This window comes from Chinchilla lanigera, unplaced genomic scaffold, assembly GCF_000276665.1.
Source record: "Chinchilla lanigera isolate Chin_1 unplaced genomic scaffold, ChiLan1.0 scaffold00047, whole genome shotgun sequence".
Taxonomy (NCBI): Eukaryota; Metazoa; Chordata; class Mammalia; order Rodentia; family Chinchillidae; genus Chinchilla; species Chinchilla lanigera.
The window spans coordinates 422,218-428,355 of NW_004955448.1; the positions used below are offsets into that span (position 1 = coordinate 422,218).

A 6,138-nucleotide genomic window follows, 5' to 3' on the forward strand; every position below is an offset into this window, starting at 1 on the left:
ACATTGTGGCCAGAAGGGTGGCTCCATGGTGGGCTCTGCAGTCTGCTTTGTGCTTTTGTTCCCTTTTTTCTTTCTTTTCTCTATTAACATAAACCTCTGTGGCTATCTGAAGTTGTTGTATAGAATTTATGCCTACAAACCAGTCCATCTTTTGCATTTTTTTCTGGATGTCACTGGTTGACTGGCTTATGAAGGCCGTAGTTATCATCTGGTGATGTACATACTCTTCTGGATGAAAAGGGGTACAAAGGTGAGAAGCCTCACTGTCTCTCTAGATCTTGACTGGGCTCTCACTGGGCTCCTGCATGACACAGGTGATTTGCAACATATCAACAGACTTTTTTCCACCTTCTTTTTTTTTTTTTTTTCTGGTTTTTTTCCAGTACCGGGAATTGAATTCATGTCCTTGCGCTTGCCAGGCAGGCGCTGTGCCACTGAGCTAAATCCCCAGCCGCCCCCCGCCCCTTTCTTTTTCTTTTGGTTTTCCACCTCCTTTGAGTCGGGCCAGCATTTCAGATTGGTGCTGGTTTAATGTACCAATTCCCTCCGGTAAATTTGGGTCCCTGACTGGGCATTTCTGGGGAAAGGCACTGGCTACCCATGTTCCTGGATCCACTTCCGTTGCTGGGGCCTGTCCCCTGAGCCAAGATGCTGCTCCTTCCAGAATGCAGAGGTGCTCGTCTGTACTGAAGAGGGCCAGAAGCAGTCGTCCCAGGTTGGCTGGTGAGTCTGGAAGACGGAGGTCAGGAGATCTATGTAGCTTGAGGCTTTTCAGAGAATGGTGGGGTATGGTTTTTCCAGTTCAGGTCTGTGGTACTGAATGACTGGTAGTACAGGAGTGATTGTTGACTGGGTTGCCCGCTAGGGGCCCTGGGATATGCACAGAGGGTCATCTGTAAATGAGCCTGGGTGGAATGGAGTTGGTGGCTGACTGGGCTTTTGGGAAGTGGGGAAGATTCTGGAGTAGGGGTCTGGGCAAGTGAGAGGAACCCATAGAAATGAGGAACAACCAGAGGAGCTGAGAGGCCACTTGTGAGTAGTTAGAGCAGCCAGACTTCCAGGCAGTAGGAGAACTGGGCAGGCAGTGGGGAACCAGTGGAATCAAGCACAGCTGGTGGAGCTGAGTGGCTACTTGTGGGCTCAGCTGGAGCAGGCAAAAGTGGCTGTGGTGTAGGCAACCGAGCTGGCAGTGGAGGCACTGAGCCTGGCTGGGAAGCCTGGGGCTGTTGAACGTTAGGAGGTGGGTTAGACTCAGGGTCCTCCAGTATACCAGGATAAAGCTTTTTTGGCTTGGGCTGAACTTGGGAATCTCTCGTGTGGCTCTATGGATCTGTTTTGACAACTAGGGTGGCCTTTTTGTCATGTCAGATACAAGTACGGAGCCAAGGTGCGAGGGTTTGCCACAGGCTGAGCCAGGAGTCTACACAGGGGAACTGGTTGAGGTGGCCTCGCTTGTCGGGCTCTGTTACTTTGTTTCAGACTTAGTGGACAATTTCAACATTAAGTGTCCCTTGAGACGGCCAATGGGGCACAGGCATGGCCACTCAAGTTCACAAATGGCACAGAGCTTCTGAGGTTTCACTTTCACTGTGTAGTAGTACTCAAGAATCCCTCTCTTGAAGTTTTTCAGCATGCAGTCAAGGACCGTAGGTTTGCTCTGACTTGAACCCCTTCTATGTCCCTACATGTATGTTGTCTACCCTTGAACGATGGCACAACAGATGAAGGGTGGGTGCTCCTCAAAAGAGGAACCAAGTACCCGTCAGTTCTGGCTGCTCCCATTGTGGGGATGAAGGTCCATCATGGCATAGGCATCTGTATTCCTGGACCAGGTCAGGGACCCCCACTAGACAGCTGTGAGTCACCATTTAGCCCTCCAATGCAACCACAGAACTGTAGAAATCTGACCCTCTCACACTCTGCAGCTATGGTGTTCTGGAGGGATGCCTCACCATGGAGCACAGATAGAGTGGTCTATGGCTTACACTGTTCACATTCACTCATTCATTCATACAACAGACTCTCAGAGGTCAAATATTCCTTCCCTGGGAGTGCTAACTAACGGGAGGGGTGATCAGGCCCTCCTTCACTCAAATTGAATGGGACTCAACAGACTTGGGAGTGCCCCTGGGGGGGTCTTACCTTATCCAATGACCTGACCAGACCAGACAAGCATCCCTTCCCCTTCTGGGTCTGCAGAGCCACAAGTGGCAAGCAAGGGAGTTCATCTCCAGTCCTCCAAGGGGACGCTGAGAAATCTCTGAGGTTGTGCCTTCCCAGTGGGGGACCAGAGGGGTTCCTGCTTCTTCCTTAAGGGCTTGAACTAGTGACCTAAGTGGTTAGTACAGTTGGTCTTCCCATTCAGGGAACCAAATGTAACAGCAAATGTTACATTTCACAGTAAGTGTTACAGCTCACAGCAAGTGTTAGAGCACACTGAGATGAAGAACTAAGTGGCACCCAAGGTCTGCAGGCAAGTGCACAGCTTTATTGACACCAGCAGAGTTGCTCCCCAGCGTCAGGCCCCAATTTCTTAGTGCGCAGAGGTTTTTTTAAGTTTGTAGCAAGCAGGAAGTACAAAAGCAGAGCGCTTGCTGTTAGTTGGACGGAAAGTTACACTGAGTTTCACCCTCTTTGCATATGGTGGGAAAAAGCTGGCAGGAACCCTTTTTTTTTTTTAACTCACAATACAAATGATTTATTTTAAGAGTCGCAGTTCATCCCATGGCCCAGTTGGTCGATATCCAGGACCCAGCAGCTGAGTTCAGCGCAACCTCGTTTCCTGCTCTGATTCCAACAGGGTGAGCACATCGCCCTCGTGCACGGGCCCCTTCACGTTGCAGATGATGGAGGAACTCGTGTTGTGCATGTCCATGAATTCCACGTGCACCTGTGTGCACTGTCCCTGAGAGCCAGTCCTGCCCAGCACTTTCGTGACTCTAGCCAGTTTGATGGGCTGCACACGACTCGTGTCCATGATGGCAGCCTACAAGGATCGGGCAGAGAGAGTGCAGGAACCTCTTGATTGGTCAAGAGGCTACACTGGGTTTTACCTATTTTACATATGATAGGAAGAATGTTATATCATTGGAGGAAACACACTTTCTGGGGAACAGATGTTTATCAGAGAACAAGGGCTCACTGAAGAGTGGGGGCTTCTGACTGGAAGCAAGAATATTTTCTGCTTTAATATAAAAGAAATCTAACTGTTAACCTGCTAGATGTCTGATACACCAAGTTCATGTTCTTTAAAATCGAAGAATGAATTGTAGGAATAACTGAGGTTACAAGTAGCAAGTGATAGGTTTTTCCAGTGCAGAAAGAAATAAAGCAGAATAAAATGCCTTTATTGCGGGCACAGAGAAGACCACACTAGGAAAGGGATATGGAGCTTCTGAAGGTCTGGACTAGCGTCAAAGTTTACATAGGGCTAGGCTGGAGGCAGGGTTTAGGGGGTGGAACGGCTGATGTGGCAGACCAGGATTGGGCAGGAGCATGGGAAAAGAACATACGATACTACAAAAGGGGAAGTAGGACGTGGTAATTTAACTCAGAGGAAAAAGGGTAGGGCTTAGCACATGGCCTGTAGTGGCCAGTGCCATACTGGCTCGGTGCCATAGCACATGACCTCCAGTGGGCAGCACCATAGCAACTCAGCAGGAATTACAGTGAGGCAAGAAATCCATCATTCCCATCTTTTGGTCATAGGGGTGATGACTCCTCTTATACTGTGTTCTGCTGAATAGGGGTGTCACTATGATAGGGTGTAAGGGGACGACGATTGTCGCCTATGTGAAAGCCATGTTAGGGATGTCTGCTAGAGCAACGAGTTCACTAGCTGTGATTGCATGAAGCCTGGATTGAAGAAAACTAGACCAAAGTTTAAAAATGCAGAGCCCTACAAGTAAACAGGTCATTATCATGATTATAGAACCCAGAAGAAGTAGCAAGAATGGTGCCCATGACCCATATGTGTCACTCCACCAGGACCATGGTGTAGGGTGACAGAGATAGCTTCTCAGCTCCAGGCATTTACGCTCAAGCCGGGTGTGAAATTTTTTACCTTGTCCGTAAGGATCTAAGATTCATTTACAAAGTAGCAATTCTCCCAGCATAGCACAGTTGCTTCCCTTATTGGCTGTTAGGACATCAAGGGCACAGTGGTTTTGGAGGGTAATTGCTGTAAGGCTATCAATTTGGTTTTGAAGTATGGCCTGTTTTATTAATTTTACTTTTTATTTAGGAGAGAAATCAGCTATGGTATTTAAGGCCTGCTGAGTACAGTTAGTTAAGGCCTTGATATGTATCATATAACACTCTCTTTAGACAAGATCTGGTGGTCTTCAGTAACAGGAATCTAGCAGGAAGTATTTATTGAAAGAAAAGCTTCTAAGAGAGACAGAAGGGGTCTCAAGTGGGTGGCCAGGACCCCACTTCTCAAAGGAGTTTTATAGAGCATAACCACAAGGCGAGGCAAGTCTAAGGTGGAACAGAACTATAATCAATCAATAAGATTACAAGTATAATCACTTAGATAATACTGACCCAACTGGAAAATTATAGGATTGGTGTGGGGTGGGACAAGACTATGGAGAACCAATAAGATTACAACAAGGATAGTAGCTTAGGTAATATTCATTAAATGGGATTCAAATGGGAAGGCAAGTCAGGTAGCAAGGAGACATGGACTTTCCTGGAAGGGGTGTGCTGAGGTTTTGTTCTTCCATCCCAAGGTGGCTGATGCCTATTTAGAATGACAATCACTGCTGTTCATCCTTAGGGGAAGTATATGGATGAGCAGTTCCTCTTTTATTTTTGTTCCTCCTCTTCTTGAAGCCTGGCCTTCAGTGAATGTGGTCCAGCCACAGATGTCTTCTGCACTGACCTCTCAAGAGCTACAGACTCCTAGCTGCTCTCTTATTAGTTATTATGGGCTCACAACTTTGTCAAATTCTAGTAGATATCCCTTTGGGACGCCTGCCAAATCTCTGGGAAAAACCTTCTCTGACATGGTCCAGCCACATAGAGAATCCTAGACCTGTGGGGTGTGCCACAGGGCTGGGCTCTGTGGTGGTCTGCTGGAGAAACTGGAGTGGGGTGGCAGGTATCCCTTTAGGCTGCCTTCTAAAAAAATCTTTCACCTCTCAGTTTAAAAGGGGATATTCAGCCCAAATGTTCACATTTTATTCAGCCAACAGCCTAAGTTTGGCATGTTTGCCTTCCAAATTCTTCATGACCTTGACAACTGCCTGCAGGGAAATGGCAAGTGGCAGGAGGTCCCTTATGCCCAAGCTTTCTTCACTCTTGTTCACACCCCTCTCTCCTCTCTCTCTTTCTGTCTGTTTCTGTCTCCCTCTCCCTCTCCCTCTCCCTGCCAGATTTGCTCTGTCCATTCCGGAGGTAAAGCCCTATTGAGGATAAACAGACAGAAAGAAGTTGCACATAGACAAGTGAAAAATGACAAGAAGGCTCTAAATTATAACACCATATGCCAAATGAACCTGCTCAGCCAAGGGGGAGGGGGAAGTAAAGTGGCTTATGTACAAAGAAATAAAACAGGTAAGGATAAAGAGGCCCCATATGCCCCTACAGAAGAGAAGCCCTGCCTATCCTCTGTCCGCCCCTGAAATTATCAAACTCCCATTGGGGAAAGAGCCCATTTATATTTTCTTTATCACATTAAAAAAGGACTAAAGGCAATAAAAGTCAAGCCAGTAAATTATGTTAAACTGGACAGACGTATCAGGCAGGAAAACTCCCATCAGTATTTTTACAAGGGCTCAAGGACACTCACTACTGATATATTTAAAATGCAATCAGATATAAATGTGATTGTCTTCTGCATGTCAAATCTGTGCTAGTAACTAGTTACAACACCTGCAGCTTCTTTGTTTAAGCCCGATAAGTTTTCCTCTTTTGGGTACTTTTTTGAAATTTCCATGAAAAGCATTTTCTATGCGTTTTTAGGATAACTGAACTTACTAAAGCCTCACTTTGATGCTTCTGGAATCCCATTTGAGTTCATTTTCTTTCTTTTTTTTGAATTTTAAAGATAAAAGGAGGGAAACATTAACAGACATACAACATTTTACAACATATCACAAGCACAATACAGACAATACAGAGTTACAAAGTGGT

The 6,138-nt window shown here is 46.5% G+C and overlaps 1 pseudogene; it reads right to left on the minus strand.

The window, feature by feature from the left end:
- Positions 1–2,468: 2,468 nt before the first annotated feature.
- LOC102016328 lies at positions 2,469–6,087 on the minus strand (annotated as a pseudogene).
- Positions 6,088–6,138: the final 51 nt, after the last annotated feature.